This window comes from Canis aureus, chromosome X (assembly GCF_053574225.1).
Source record: "Canis aureus isolate CA01 chromosome X, VMU_Caureus_v.1.0, whole genome shotgun sequence".
NCBI lineage: Eukaryota > Metazoa > Chordata > Mammalia > Carnivora > Canidae > Canis > Canis aureus.
The window spans coordinates 104,764,825-104,780,701 of record NC_135649.1 but is presented as its reverse complement, the minus strand read 5'-3'; the positions used below and the strand labels follow the sequence as shown (position 1 = coordinate 104,780,701).

Below are 15,877 nucleotides of genomic sequence, written 5' to 3'. Positions count from 1 at the left end.
AAATTTCATGATATTTATTATCAAGTCTCATTCAGTAGAGAAATTGTTACTGGAAGTAGTACTTGTGGGAAATGTTTTTTTGTCAGGCTGAATTATTTGTTCTATAATATCTTGTGCTAAACCTGAAAGTAACAGACAGTATTCAAAGTGAATCTGAGTATTTTTTCTTTTATCAATATTAATAATATTATTTCTAGTGGACATTTGAAAACATTTAACTTTTTATCATAAATAATAGAAGTATAGATTTATTTGTATAATTTTAAAATTAAATATTTGTTACTAAATATTTAAAGAAGAGGGATCCCTGGGTGGCGCAGCGGTTTGGCGCCTGCCTTTGGCCCAGGGCGCGATCCTGGAGACCCAGGATCGAATCCCACGTCGGGCTCCCGGGGCATGGAGCCTGCTTCTCCCTCTGCCTGTGTCTCTGCCTCTCTCTCTCTCTCTCTCTCTCTCTCTCTCTCTCTGTGACTATCATAAATAAATAAAAATTAAAAAAATATTTAAAGAAGGAAGTGATTGTTTTAATTAAGGACATCTTTGTTTACCATAAGTGGTTGTCCAGAGCTTGTACTTTGAACTTCTGTTTCATATGTTTCTTGAAAATATGAAGAATGGGGCAGCCCTGGTGGCTCAGCGTTTTAGCGCCGCCTTCAGCCCAGGGCCTGATCCTGGAGTCCCGGGATCGAGTCCCATGTCGGGCTCCCTGCATGGAGCCTGCTTCTCCCTCTGCCTGTGTCTCTGCCTCTCTCTCTCTCTCTCTCTCTCTCTGTCTCTCATGAATAAATAAATAAAATCTTTAAAAAATATATGAAAAATGAAACTATGTATTCTTTTAAAAATATTTTTAAAGCATAAGTGTGCCTTGTTTGGGGAAATAAACATTGTTGGTGGGGAGCAAATAATTTGTATGATAATTTTGCCTAAACTTCTGTTAATTGAATGCCGTTCTAAAATTTATTAGAGAAACTTTGACATGAAAAAATTAGTTTTAAACCATGAAGTACTATATTAATAGGAAATATTATACTTCATAATGACAATTTAAAGGAATTTTAGGGCCAAAATTATTATAAAGTGATTTCGTAGACTTAGTTTACTTAGATGAGACAATATGAATGAATAAATGTTTGCCTTCAAAGAGAGGAAAAATGGAAAAATAGAAGAGATCCCTCATTTTCAGTTTTTTGTTCACCATTTGGTATGCAGTCCTCCAGGGGATAAAACCAATAGTCCCACTATTTGTAAGAATATTAGGATAGGATCCAAGAAATTAAGAAAAACACTGTAATGTTAAAACTGAATTTAAAAAATTCATATAAGCCCTTGGTTAAATAGTGTTAGTTATCTATTGTTACATATTACCACAAAGTTAGAGGCTTAACACAGGACACATTTATTATTTCACACTTTCTGTGGGTTAGGAGTCTGAGCATGACTTAGCTGCATGCTCTGCTTTAGGGACTCACAGAGCTTCAGTCAAGGTGTCAGTCAACACTGTGCTCACATCTTCTCCCAAGTTCTTTGGTTGTTGGCAATTTTTCATTCCTTGCAGGCGTCTGGGCTGAGGGTCTCAGTTTGTTGTTGGATGTTAGCTAGAGGCTGCCCTCAGTTCTTTGTCAAGTGGTTCTCTCCCTAAGTGATTCACAGCCTGGCAGCTGGCTTCTTTAAAGCTAGCAAGGGGGATATTCTCCTTCCAAGACTGACATTAATCATAAATCATACACATATAATTATATATATGTAATTGTGTGCATCCTGCGATCTTTGCCAGACACTGATGACTAGAAGCAAATCACGATTCCTTCCACTTTCAGGAGGGAAGCACACAGGAACATGAACACCAAGGGGGCACCCTAGAGTCTGTCTTCCTCAATATGTATATTTTTCTAGTTCTGTCCATTGAAATGGCCTAAAAGCAGTGTCACCCCAGTAATAATGAACACCTCTAGTGTTCAGGTTGTGGTCTCTGAAAACCACTCCCCACTAAAGTACAACTGGACCTTTTGGAGAAATAGCTCATTCCAAGGCTGGAACAGAGAAAATACAAGAAAAGCCAGGGATATTTTTTTGTGCTAGAAATCAGTAAAGTTCTTAAAGATCACTGGGCTTATGTTCCACTGGCCATAGTCATGACATTTCGAGCATTATAAAGACTAACAGTAGCAATGAATTCAAATAGGTGGAATCTATGAAAATTCACCCTTTGAGAAAGCTATTGAATCAACTACTTACTATGAAAGTTGGTAATTAATGGCAAAAAATAAAGCATTTTATCCTGCCTTTCCAGTAGAATTTGTATTTCATGTAACCAAATATCCCCCCGAAATGAGGGAAAGCTTTACTTCACAGGTGAATACTAATTAGTAAATGTAGAAGAGATGATAGACTTTTAAAAACATCACAATCTTTTTTTTAATATTTTATTTACTTATTCATAAGAGACACACACAGTGAGAGGTAGAGACATAGGCAGAGAGAGAAGCAGGCTCCATGCATGGAGCCCGATGTGGGACTCGATCCTGGGACACCAGGATCACACCCTGAGCTGAAGGCAGGCGCTAAACCACTGAGCCACCCAGGGATCCCCAAACATCACAATCTTGAATGAAATTGCCATGAATTATAATGGTCATAACACCATATCAACAGGTGTTAAAATGGTTAATAAGAACTGGATTTTTAAAAAGATTTTATTTTTAAGTAATCTCTACACCTAACATAGGACTTGAACTCACATCCCTGACATCTAGAGTCACATGCTCTACAAGCAAGCCAGCCAGGCATCCTGGAACTGGATATTTTTAAAATGCAAAGGAACAATGGTCACTTTCTAGTTTCAGGGCAAAAATATAACTGTAAAATGGAGGGATTAGGCAGTCATCACCTTAATCCAGTGGTCAGTCTTAACATCCTTAATGGATTAACCATATATTATGTGTTTTCTGATGTGATTCAACATGAATACCCATAACCTATAGAGAATTCTAGCCAAAAATTTTAGTAAAAATGTTACAGCATTTCAAATACAGGAAATAAAAGAACAAACTAAATAGCACCAGAGGTAGCAACTAAATGAACCAAAAGGTGGCACATTCTTCAGAGCAACTGTAGAACCATCTCCTCAATAGTCAACAACATAACCAAAGGGACCTAATAATCAGATGATATGTGTGGTCCTCAAACAGATTCTGTTATGGACCAAACAAGAGTTAAGGGCATTTTTGTTTCATTTGAGAAATTTTTAATGTAGTCTAGATATTTGATGAAATGGACATATGGAGCTTGTAGACTTAAAAAAGCAAGTTACAAAATAGCATGTGATCCAACTGTGATCCATTTTTGTAAGAAGTACACACACACGTACATACACACATTTAATGGTATAGGAAAAGATCTGGAAGTACAGGTACCAAGGTGTTAACAATGGTGGATCTCTCAGCAGGGAGAAGGGGCAGAAATGTTTATGAGTTTCCTGTTGTTGTTGTAACAAATTACCACAAATTTAGTGCCCTAAAACAACACGGATTTATTCTCTTACAGTTTTGGAGGTCAGAAGTATGGAGAAGTTTATGGAGCTAAAATTAAGGTGTCTGTAGGGTTGGTTCCTTTTGGAAGTTCTAGGAGAGAATCCATTGCTTGTGTCTTCCATTTTCTTGAGGCTGCCTGCATTCCTTGGCTCTAGTTGCATCACTCCAATATATACTCTTATTGTCACATCACCTTCTCTGTCTTCTGACTCTCCCGCTCCCCTTTCCTAAGGACTCCCGTGATTACATTGAGCCCACTTAGATAATCCAGGATAATCTCCCCATTTCAAGATCCTCGATTTAGTCACATCTGCAAAATCCCTTTTGCCATGTAAGGTAACATTCAAAGGTTTCAAGAAATCAGGTCATGGACATATTTGAGGGGAGCCATTATTCTGTCTGCCATAGTATATAATGTTTTTATTCTATATTTCTGTTTAGGTATTTTATATTTTTATAAAATGTGGATGTTATTACTTAGAATATATTAGTTAAAAGTATGGGGCGCCTGGGTGGCTCAGTCGATTGGGTGTCTGCCTTCGGCTCAGGTCATGATCCTGGGGTCCTGGGATTGAGCTCCATTTGGGGCTCCCTGCTCAGCGGGGAGCCTGCTTCTCCCTCTCCACCCCTGCTTATGCTCTCACTCGCTATCTCTCCACCCCCTCCCTGTCTCAAATGAATAAATAAAATCTTTTTTAAAAACCAAAATTATATTAGTTAAAAGTAGAAAAATGTTATAGTTTAATATCAAGTTACATGAAATGTGGTTATATATAAACTTTTATCTGGCTCCATGTGAAGTTTGAGCTTCATGTTCAGTTATTTTCTTACTTTGTATTTATACTAAATCAGAAAATTCAAATTCACAATTATACATTGCCAGAAATGGCAGCAAGTGTTTGGTAATTGAGTCAGAGACTTTTGTATGTTGGATTGAACAAAAATCCATAAATTGAGAAATCGAGAAGAATCCATAAATTGAATGGTTTCTTCCATTGAATGTTGCCTCCAATTAAGTGGATGAGATATCAAACTCAAATTCTGCAAGGATGAATGTTTCACCTTAGAAGAGTGGGTATCACTAGGGGCAGTACCACCCAAGGGTATGCTTTGAAAACTCCTGTGTGGCTAGTAAGGTTGTTGCAGTGATTGACAGGAACCCCCTGGCCGGGGATTAGTTAGTTGGGCAGAAGCCAAGAATGTCATATGTCCTTCAGTGCATGTGACTTTCTTACAAGGATGAATTTTCCTACGTCTTTTTTTTTTAAGATTTTATTTATTTATTCATGAGAATACACAGAGAGGAGAGAGAGAAGCAGAGACACAGGCAGAGGGAGAAGCAGGCTCCATGCAGGGAGCCCGATGTGGGACTCGATCCCGGGTCTCCAGGATCACACCCTGGGCTGAAGGCGGCGCTAAACCGCTGAGCCACCAGGGCTGCCCATTTTCCTACGTCTTATGTGATTTTCTTTCTTTTTTTAATTTTTTTTATTATTTTTTTTCTTATGTGATTTTCATTTTTTAATTTTTTTAATTTTTATTTATTTATGATAGGCACACAGTGAGAGAGAGAGAGAGGCAGAGACACAGGCAGAGGGAGAAGCAGGCTCCATGCACCGGGAGCCTGACGTGGGATTTGATCCTGGGTCTCCAGGATCGCGCCCTGGGCCAAAGGCAGGCGCTAAACCGCTGCGCCACCCAGAGATCCTCTTATGTGATTTTCAAACATCCCCCTGGCCATTCATATGTATGAGAAACTTATTTGTAATTATCTGAACCTAAACCTGACCTCATTTTGCATGTAAATTCAATGTACTTTTTTCTCTTTCTAAAATTTATTTTTTAAAATATGAGATGCTTTTACAAATTTGCATGTCATTCTAGTGCAGGGGCCAAGCTTATCTTTTCTGTATAATTCCAATTTTAGTATATTGCTGCTGAAGTGAGCATAACTCAAAGTATTTTTTGCATGGTTTTAATATCCTGGAATTTTCCAGGAACGGAACTACTGTGTAAGTTGAAAAGAGTGTGTGTTGTTTTGTTTGGAACTTTCCCAAGAATGGCTTAATGTTTTAGAAAATCATGCCAGTGACATCAATGCCATTTATGGGCTGTGCTAGATATCTTCCATTTGCCCTTCCAGATTCACTCCACCCTCTCTACCTGCTCTGTGCCATGGGAGGTGGTATCAATAGGTTTCTTTGCCCTCCAGCTTCTGGTTAGGTTCACTCAATGGAAAGCATGGGCAGGAAACCTGGAAGGTGAAAGGAGAGTGAGGTGTGCCACTTGAAATGACCATCAGGAAGTGAATGTCGTTTCCATGGAAACATAAAATTGGATGTGACAACAGTATTCCAGTAGAAAATGGTAACGTTGTATATACATGATTGGATCCAAGCTGCTCAGAAGGCACAAGTAAAGTGCATGAAGCTATGTTTTAAGCTCACATGGTACTTGCTTCTACTGATTTACTTCTCCCTTTAACCTGCATTTATGACTTCCCAGAGAGTTCTCTATGACTGGCTAACTAGAAAAAGCACAGGCCTGGTTTACACACAGTTTGCTGGCACCAGCTTAAAAATGGATCCATTCTAGTCCCTGAAAGACAGTGGTGAAGGAAAATATTCCTAGCAGCAAAACTTTGAGCAAGACCTCTTATTGTCCACTTCATGCAGAAGGACAGATAGCCTGTTATCTCTCTGGGCACGCTTTTGTTAGAGGATACTATCCATCACAGCCCAGAGCATCATTGCGTGTTCTTGTTTTACATTCCTGGAACACAGGATCCAGACCGCTCTTTACCTGAGCCATTTCTCAGGGCTTTCTTCCTAGGGAGCTGCCTTGAGGGATGAGGCGATGTCTCCTTCTGAACAAATAGGAGGTTTTCTCTAAAAGATGTGAATTCCCTAAGGCCAATATTCCTCGGCAGCAATGCAAAACTACAAGATATAAACAATGTGTCCACTGGGCCCCTCTGCATGGCCCCTGTGGGACTTGGGGAGTGAGGAACCCACATATATATGCTGATGATGCTCATACTGCTTACCATGCTGCTGGCATTCAGGAAATGATAACAGGCTAATTTGTTAGCTTGTAAGTAGGAGAAAAATCTCAAACCCCGACAAATGTTTATTATACACTTTGCAGTTAGTTTTATAAGCCTTTTGGATAGTATGTGACTTGTACCTGATTTGGTATTGAAGAGCATAACTCAGAATTATTCCTCTGTAGTTTTGGTCCCTTAGGGAAAAATTTTGCCACTTTTATGTTTGAATGACGTATTTTTTTGTTTTGTTCAGGCAAAACTCTACTGCCAGAGGTGTCCCTGCACATCTGTTGGAAAAAACAGGTAAGTTTTAATAACTTCATGAAATTATTTAAAAAGGTTACATGGCAACAGTACTAAGGACTAGAGGTAAATGGATTGCCAATATAATAAATCAGAAATTCAGATATTGTCAGTTTCTTCTGTTTGCACTGTAGGATGGATAACATTCCATGCTAATATTCCAATTGTTTATAATTCTATTTTGCCCTTTTCCTTTCCATAGTAAGTTTTAATCTTCCTAGATCTGTCTTTATTTCTTTCAGTTCTAAATAATGGAATTTCAGCATTTGGTCTGGAAAACCACAGGCTGTCCTAACTGCTGGTATAAGAAATCCCAGCAACAGAATAAGACGATTTTCTGGTTTCTTAATATGTCCTTGAAAATATTATTACTAACAAAGGGGTCTTGTAAGACATCTGGAACTCAAAACTTCTGGCTTGTTCTGTGAACGTAACTTTGGCCTTAAAAAGCCTGTAATTCTTTTTGTTTGTATTACCGAATAATGTGTTTCCCTGGTAATGATATTTAAATTGCCATCCCCATGTCCTAAAAGCTATGAATACCTATGAGCTTTCTTTAATAGCCAAGTTAATGGAAAATTTATGTGCACACAAAAACTTGTATGCAAATGTTTATAGCAGCTTTATTCATCAGAAACTATCTAATGTCCTTCAACAGGTGAATGGATAACAAACTGGCACAAGTGTACAGTGGAGTACTAGTCAGTGATAAGAAGGAAAGATCTACTGATTCACTCAACACAAATGAATCTTTTTTCTTAGTGGTAAAATATATATAACATAAACATGGATGAATTGTAAATGTATTTTGCCAAGTGAAGGAAGCCAGATTCTAAGACCCAGAAGTATTGTATAGTGCCATTCATTAAGACATTGTGGAAAAGGCAAAACTATAGGGAGATGTATTAGTTTCCTATTGCTGCTGTAAAAAAATTACCACAAACTTGGTGCCTTACAACAGCACCAATTTATTCTCTTAGAGTTCTGGAGGCCAGAAGTAAAAAAATCAGTTTCATTAGACTAAAGTCAAGGTATTGTAGGACTGGTTCCTATTGGAGGCTCTAAGGGAGGATTCATTTCTATGACTTTTCTGGGTTCTAGAGGCTGCCTGTATTACTTAGCTTGTGACTCCTGCCTCACAACACTCCAACCTCGTGCTTCCATCTTCATGTCTCCTACTACCTCCTTTGTCTTGCTGCTCTCTTTTAAGGACCTCTGTGATTATTTAGGACTCACCTGGATAACCCAAGATGATCTCCCCATCACAAAATTCTTAATCACATCTGCAAAGTCCCTTTTGCCATGTGATGTAATATTCACAGGTTGGACGGATTAGAACTTGGATATTTTTTCAGGTCATTATTCGGTCTACCATAAGACGGAAAGTAAAGCAGTAATTGCCAGGGATTGTGGGAGAAGGAAGGTTGAAATATACAATGGGCTGTACAAGAGTGGTGTAGATATGTATGACTCCACAGTTGTCAAAAACCCACAGAATGTTACGCCACCAAGAATGAACTTTACTGTTTGCAAAATTTTAAAAATTAATATGATTGTCCGTGATCTTGGGATGGAGTGCAGCGTGTGACAAAAGAACCTAATTGTATTAAAATTGTATGGCATAACTTCACTGAAGAGGGTAGGGGGGAATGTTAAATAACTGTGAAAAATTGTTTTTTTTTTTTTTAAGTTTATAGACACAGAGATTACATTGGTGGTTGTCAGAGGAGGGGGTGAGGTGTAGGAAAAATGGGTGAAGGGAGTCAAAAGATGCAAACTTCCAGTTATAAAATAAATAAGTCATGATGATGTAATGTACAGCATGGTGACTACAGTTAATAGTACTATATTGCATATTTGAATGTTGCTAAGAGAGGAAGTCTAAAGTTCTCATCACAAGAAATGTGTGTATGGTGGCAGATATTAACTGGACTTATTGTGGTGATCATTTTGCAGGATATACAAATATTGAATCATTATGTTGTACACCTATAACTAATATAATGTTGTATGTCAATTATACCTCAATTTAAAATAAGAAAATGGTATTTTGATAAGATAATATAAGGCTAACAATAAAAAGAACTATATATAAGTGTACTCTAGTTGGTAGATATATACAGAAATATAGATATGTACATATACATAAGGTAGTATACTTACATATATTTCTGGCTCTGGCTTCTGAAATGGTCTAGAAGCAGTGATACCCCAGTAGCAATGAGTATACCTAGCACCCAGGTCTTTGTTGCTAAGTATTATTCTCCAATAAATGGAACCAGGGTTCCTTAAAGAAATGGCCGATTCTACGGTTGGGGCAAGGAAGATATAGGATGAGTGCAGAACGTCTTCTAGGACTAGAAGAGGACAATAAGAGCCTGCACTTGGCCTCTCCAGACCCCTGCTGTGAATCATATGCTGTGATGTATAATCCGACTTTTGTGCTGTTGATATAGCATGTCCTTTCCCTATAATAAACTGTATATTTGTAAGCCATGTCATTTGGGTTCTGTAAGTCTTCTTTAGCATTTGAACCTACTTACCTGCCACTATTTGTACAGCTATATATATTCAGTTTTTGTAAATGCTACATGATACTAGGGAAAAAAACCAGTATATTATCTAGTATTCAATACATGTTTCTTTGCAGGAAGCTATTAAATAAGATTTATTAATCATATTATTAAGTGATACTCTATCCTTCTTCATATTTTGGCTTTATAAATTCCAATGTCATTTTTTAAATGTCAAATTGTACTAATGTAAGTATTTTCATCTTTGATTTCTCTTCATTTGCATTTATTTTATATATTCTCCTTCCTTTACATTAATCTTTTTGTTTCATTTTGCGTTTCATCTAAATAACATAAAATGGAATTCTTAGTCCAATTTGTGAATCCTAATTTTAGTTTATTTTTATCTTTTTATTTTTTAAGATTTTAGTTTTGAGTAATCTCTACACCCCTTGCTCTACCAACTGAGCTAGCCAGGTGCCCCTGTGAATCTTAATTTTTTTCTTTTTTTTTTAATTTTTTTCTTTTTGAATCTTAATTTTTAATAGGGGAGTAGATTCCAATGTATTTATCATGATAACTAATACATTTTTTATTATTCATGTCATATTTTTATGCTATTTTAAAAGATTTATTTATTTGAGAGAGAGAGCACAAGGAGGAAGGGTAGAGAGAATCTCAAATGGACTGTGCTGAGTGCGAAGCCCAATGTGGGTCTTTAGTTTCACAATCCTGAGATCACAAGCTAAGCCAAAACCCAGAGTCAGATGCTTAACCAACTATGCCACCCAGGCATTCCTTTTTATTCTATCTTTAATGTTTCCTTATTTTTTTTATTTCTTTTTCCCTTTTGAGTGATTGCTTTTATCTTCTTCATTTCTTTAGAATCCATATATACTCCTTTTGATACTGGAAAGTATGACCTTTCAGTTTTTCAAAAGCATTCTGTAGGTAATGTACACAGTATGTATGTCTGTATTATTTTAATTCCAGTATAGTTAACATAGTGTTATATTAGTTTCAGATATACAATATAATGATTCAGCAATTCTGTACATTACTGAATGCTCATCATGATAAGTGTACTCTTTTTTTTAAAAAAAAAGATTTTATTTATTTATTCATGAGAGACAGAGAGGGAGGCAGAGACATAGGCAGAGGGAGAAGCAGGCTCATGCTAGGAGCCCAGTGCACAAGGGAGCCTAATGCAGGACTCGATCCCAGGACTCCAGGATCACGCTTAACCGCTGAGCCACACAGGCGTCCTGATAGGTGTACTCTTAATCCCCTTCACCTATTTCACCCATCTCACCACCCACCTCTCCTCTGGTAACCATCAGTTTGTTCTCTATAGTTAAAAGTCTGCTTTTTGGCTTGTCTCTCTTTTTTTCTTTGTTCCTTTGTTTTCTTAAGTTCTACATATGAGTGAAATCATATGGTATTTAAAAGTTTGGAACGCTTCACGAATTTGTGTGTCATCCTTGCGCAGGGACCATGCTAATTTCTGTATCATTCCAATTTTAGTATTTGTACTGCTGAAGCAACTAGAATGTACACAGTATTTTAACAGCAAGAAAGCTGTCAACAACTGTTAGGGTCATGTCAGAAGGACTTAGGAGCCAACCTAAAGAATTTCCCCCAGTCACAGTTGGCATAATTTGAGCATCAGTAAAAATAATTGCAGTGGATTGAAACACCTGGGGTATGTTTGAATCATGAGTTTACAATGCTATCAAACTTATTTTTCTCCTTAAAAAAAAACCTGATTGAAGTATGGACTTCCAAAATGGTGGGGTGAGATTAGTAGACACTTTCCCCAGAGAAACAAGTATTTAACTGGTGAAAAGTATTTTAGAAACCCAACCATTTAAAGTCTCTGGGATTGTCCTAAGAACAGACAGCAAATACAGAAACATTTATCCAAGAAAATTTACCAGTAAACCTTAGTAAGAGCAATGAACTTGTTACTTAAATGGGAGTCTGTGACATCTGAACCACAAACTGCTTCCTACTTCTCAGCTCAGTCTGATGGAATCTACTTGTGTAAGATGCAGCCAAAGAGATGGGACTCCATTTCCTCTCAGCTCCCAGTCTAGGGCTATGGTTTCACTCCAGGAAGGGCAGGCCATCAGCATCTTTTATCACCTCAACTCCGTGTTGCAGAAGCTATAGCCAGGCAGGTTCAAGGCAGAGGATTGGAGGTCCCATTCCTGTCCAGCCTCCACTGTGGGACAGAAGTTCTACTGCATGTGCAGCAGGCTGTAGTACTGGGACGTCATCACTCCTGCTCCAGCTTGCTCACATGGCAGAGGTTCCATATCCAGAGGAGCAGGACAAGAGGGGTAGGGGCCATTATCCCCAGAAGAGAGACTCTCTCTCTTTCTTCCAGGGGGACTGGGCTGCGATGACCTGAGCCCAGAGCTGCCTATGCCCATCTAGAAGAAGCCTGTCTCCTCCAGCGTGGGCTGGAAGAGAGCCGAGGCAGCCAGAGAGCAGAGGGGTCCTGACCAAACCGTTGGACTTCCTGAATCCAGTCCACTTGAAGATGGGCATCACCACTTTATTGGGATGCCATGAGGTTTAGATGAGAGAACTCAGGGAAAGCACCAAGTAGCGTGCAGAACACAAGGTGAGCCCTCAAAAAATGATGAATTTTCTCCTGTCTTAGTGATCACAGGGGTTTTTGTAATGAAAAGTTGTCCTTAAAAATCGTTGCCCCACTGTGTGGATGTGCGGGTGGGCGATTTTCCCTGAGGCGGGGTGAGTTCTTTCAGTCTGCAGATAGAGATGTGTCTCAGGCTGAGGAAAACCTTTTTCCAGAAGATCTTTCGTTATGGCCTCTGTTGGCCAGGAGCAGCAAGTACCTGTGTGTTGGTGTTGGCTGTCTGTTCTCCGTGTCTACCATCTCTCTCCTCCCCCTCTGAATGTTGAGCTCCCCGGGGGCGTGGACACAGGTGATGGTATTCATCTCCATAGTGGTTGCCCCTGGCTCTTCCCCCCTGCTCTTGGGCCACAGGAGACCCAGGCAAGGCCTCGGAGCCACTGGCCCGGAGGCGTGGCCTGGGAGCTTGTAGGAAATGCAGAGTCTTGGGCAGTCCTGGCCCTGCTGCCACAGAGGAGTGGGTTCACAGCAATCCTGGGTTGTTGGGGTGGGGGTGGGGGATTGTGTGCACATTAAGTTCCAGAAGCTCCGCTCCAGAGCACAGGCGCTCTGTAACCCTTTTATTCATGATCCATTTTATCTGGCTACTCACGGGGTTGTTCTTTACAGCGAAGGCTGTCCCAGACTCCTCACCAGATCAGACCATGCCATCCATGCTCTGACTCTACTTCTCATTTCATTCTCGTGTGAACTTTCCCTCAACATAGTGTCATTACCGTAAAGTGGGGACTCCATTGCTGGCCACCTGAGTCTTACAGGCACAATTCACACTTGATTGAAACCTTAATTTCACTCAGTCAGATTCCTGCTGTGTCCTTGGCTTCCTTCACCTTTTCAAGAATTACGAAACTTTCCACATTTCTGCCAGCTGCTCCTTCCTGTTTTGTTCTCAATTTGGGGTGTTTGTTTCTATTTGCTTTATGTCTGTGTGCAAAAACAAGCAAAAAACATTTGTGGTTCATATAAACATAGAACACAATTCAAATTTGTTCCATATGAGATTCTCTGATGAGGAATTCTTACATTCTGTAATTGGTGAGAATATTTTTGCTTTAAACTGTAATGTTGAATTATCACTTCTTTTAGCATATTTATTTAATGTATTTTGGGGTGAAAAGTCATTATATCATTAAAAAGGAGTCTTTGTTCAAAATGTGGCAGATTTTTCAAGAGCTGCTTTAGCAAATGTTGCTAACTCAAAGATCGTTCTGTAAGGTAGTTATGTTCTTGGCAAAAATTAAAAAGTATGAGCACATCAAGAGTTAGCCAAGAAATGGAGATTTGGGAATTCTCTTCTTCTGCTGGAAGGAATATATATTAGGATAGTCATTTTGGAGAGTTATATTGAAAATCTGCCATCTCCAGCAATTTTACTTCTTTATACTCCAAGAGAAACTCTTATAAATGTGGGCAAAGAGGTATTTACCAGGATGTACTAATGTTTCTTGAAGTATATTGCTGTGTGGCCCAGTTGTCTATGTATCATGTGGGCTCCTGGTTAAATTGCAGATTCCTTAGCTCTATTCCATACCTACTAAAAATTAGAATTTCTAGGAATTGAGACCCAGCAATCTACATCTTTAGCAAGATATTCCCTTGCAAATTTGAAAAACATTGTTGTTTTCTTAATTATAAGTAGTCTAGTTTTATTTATTTCATTGTTTAATTATGCAAATTGTTTTGAAAATAAGTACTGTTATATGGTCCACAGAAAAGTAGAAGGGAGGCAATTGAATATATTGAATATAATGCTTGCCCCACTCCAAAGATTCTGTGAAATGTAAAGGTAATTTTTTCTTTGTATGTTTATTTTTGTTTGTTTTTTATTTTATTTTTTTAAATATTTTTTATTTATTTATGATAGACAGAGAGAGAGAGAGAGAGAGAGAGAGAGAGAGGCAGAGACACAGGAGGAAGGAGAAGCAGGCTCCATGCCGGGAGCCCGATGTGGGACTCGATTCCGGGACTCCAGGATCGCGCCCTGGGCCAAAGGCAGGCGCTAAACCGCTGAGCCACCCAGGGATCCCCTGTTTGTTTTTTAAACTTGCTATGGAAAATTTCAAGTATATACACAATGAGAATAATGCATCAAACCCCAATGTGCCCATCATCCAGAATCAATGTTTGTTCCTTTATGGCCAATTTTGTTTCATTGATATCCCCCACCCACTTCACCCTCAACCCCCATACTTCCCTCAACTTTTCCCTTATTATTTTGAAGGCCATCCCAGGTAGCATACCATTCTCTTTATTGAAGTAAAGTTGACATACAGTATTATATTAGTTTTAGTTGTACAACATAGTGATTCAACAATTCTGTACATTATGAAATGCTCACCACAAAAAGTTTGTCACTACCTACCACCTTACCATATTATTATAGTATTATTGACTGTATTCCTTGTGTTGTACTTTTCATCTCTGTGATTTATTTTATAACTGGAAGTTTTACCTCTTAATCCCCCTTCACCTATTATGCCCATGCCCTGACCCACTTCCTCTCTGGCAACTACCAGTTTGTTCTCTATCATTTATGAGTCTCTTTCTGTTTTTGTTTTGTTCATTTGTTTTGTTCTTAGATTATAAGTGAAATCATGTGGTATTTATTTTTCTCTGTCTCACTTATTTCACTTAATACAATACCCTCTAGGGCAGCCTGGGTGGCTCAGCGGTTTAGCGCCTCCCTTCGGCCCAGGACGTAATCCTGGAGTCCTGGGATCGAGTCCCACATCGGGCTCCTTGCATGGAGCCTGCTTCTCCCTCTGCCTGTGTCTCTGCCTCTCTCTCTCTTTGTGTCTCTCATGAATAAATAAATAAAATCTTTAAAAAAAATACAATACCCTCTAGGTCCATCCATGTTGCTGCAATGGCAAGATCTCATACTTTTTTACGACTAATACTCTGTGATCTATCTATCTCCTACATCTTCTTTATCTTTTGATCTATCAATGGACACTCAGGTTGCTTCCATATCTTGACTATTATAAATAATGCTGCAGGGGCTCCTGGCTGGCTCAGTCAGTGGAGCATATGACTCTTAATCTTGGGGTCATGAATTCAAGCCCCATATTGGCATAGAGCTTACTTAAAACAAATAAGTCAAATGTTTTAAAATTTTTAAATAAATAAATAATGCTACATTAAATATAGAGGTACATATATCTTTTCAAATTAATGTCTTTGTTTTCTTTAGGTAGATACCCAGAAGTGGAATTACTGGATCATATGGCAGTTCTATTTTTATTTTTTTGAGAAACCTCCATCCTGTTTGTCACAGTGGTTGCACTAATTCACATTCCCACCAACAGGGCACAGAAGTGTTCCCTTTTCTCCATGTCCTTACCAACATTCGTTATTTCTTGTCTTTTTGATACTAGCCATTCTATTAGATATAAGGTATCTCATTGTGGTTTTGATTTGCATTTCCCTGATGATTAGTGATGTGGAACATCTTTTCATGTGGCTGTTGGCCATCTGTATGTCTTCTTTGGAAAAATGTCTATTTGGTTCCTCTGTCCATTTTTTAATTGGATTTTTTTTTTTGGTGTTGAGTTGTATAAGTTTTTTTTTTTATCTTTTGGATATTAACCCTTTATCAGGTATATCATTTGCAAGTATCTTCTTTCATTCATTTGGATGCCTTTTTGTTTTGTTGAAGGTTTCCTCTGCTGTGCAAAAATTTTTTATTTTGTTATAGTCCCAATAGTTTATTTTTTATTTTGTTTCCCTTGCCTCAGGAGGTAAATCTGTAAGTATGCTGCTAAAGCTGAGGTCGAAAAACAGAGGTTGAAGAGATTGTTACCTATATTTTCTTTTAAAAGTT

The 15,877-nt window shown here is 38.4% G+C and overlaps 1 protein-coding gene, 1 non-coding gene and 1 pseudogene across 2 annotated transcripts in view; 1 reads left to right on the top strand and 2 right to left on the bottom strand.

Moving 5' to 3' along the window:
• The window catches only part of ZFX (zinc finger protein X-linked), a 95,365-nt gene that overhangs the window by 16,848 nt on the left and 62,640 nt on the right, over positions 1 to 15,877 (top strand). Inside the window, exon 2 of the mRNA XM_077887860.1 lies at positions 6,830 to 6,879. The gene's annotated coding sequence lies outside the window, so the exon portion shown is untranslated. The remainder of the gene's footprint in view (positions 1 to 6,829; positions 6,880 to 15,877) is intronic.
• LOC144309251 (U6 spliceosomal RNA) lies at positions 5,374 to 5,479 on the bottom strand. Its single transcript, XR_013375310.1, has one exon. It is a non-coding gene; the product is annotated as a U6 spliceosomal RNA (small nuclear RNA).
• Positions 10,837 to 10,936, bottom strand: LOC144309248 (U6 spliceosomal RNA; annotated as a pseudogene).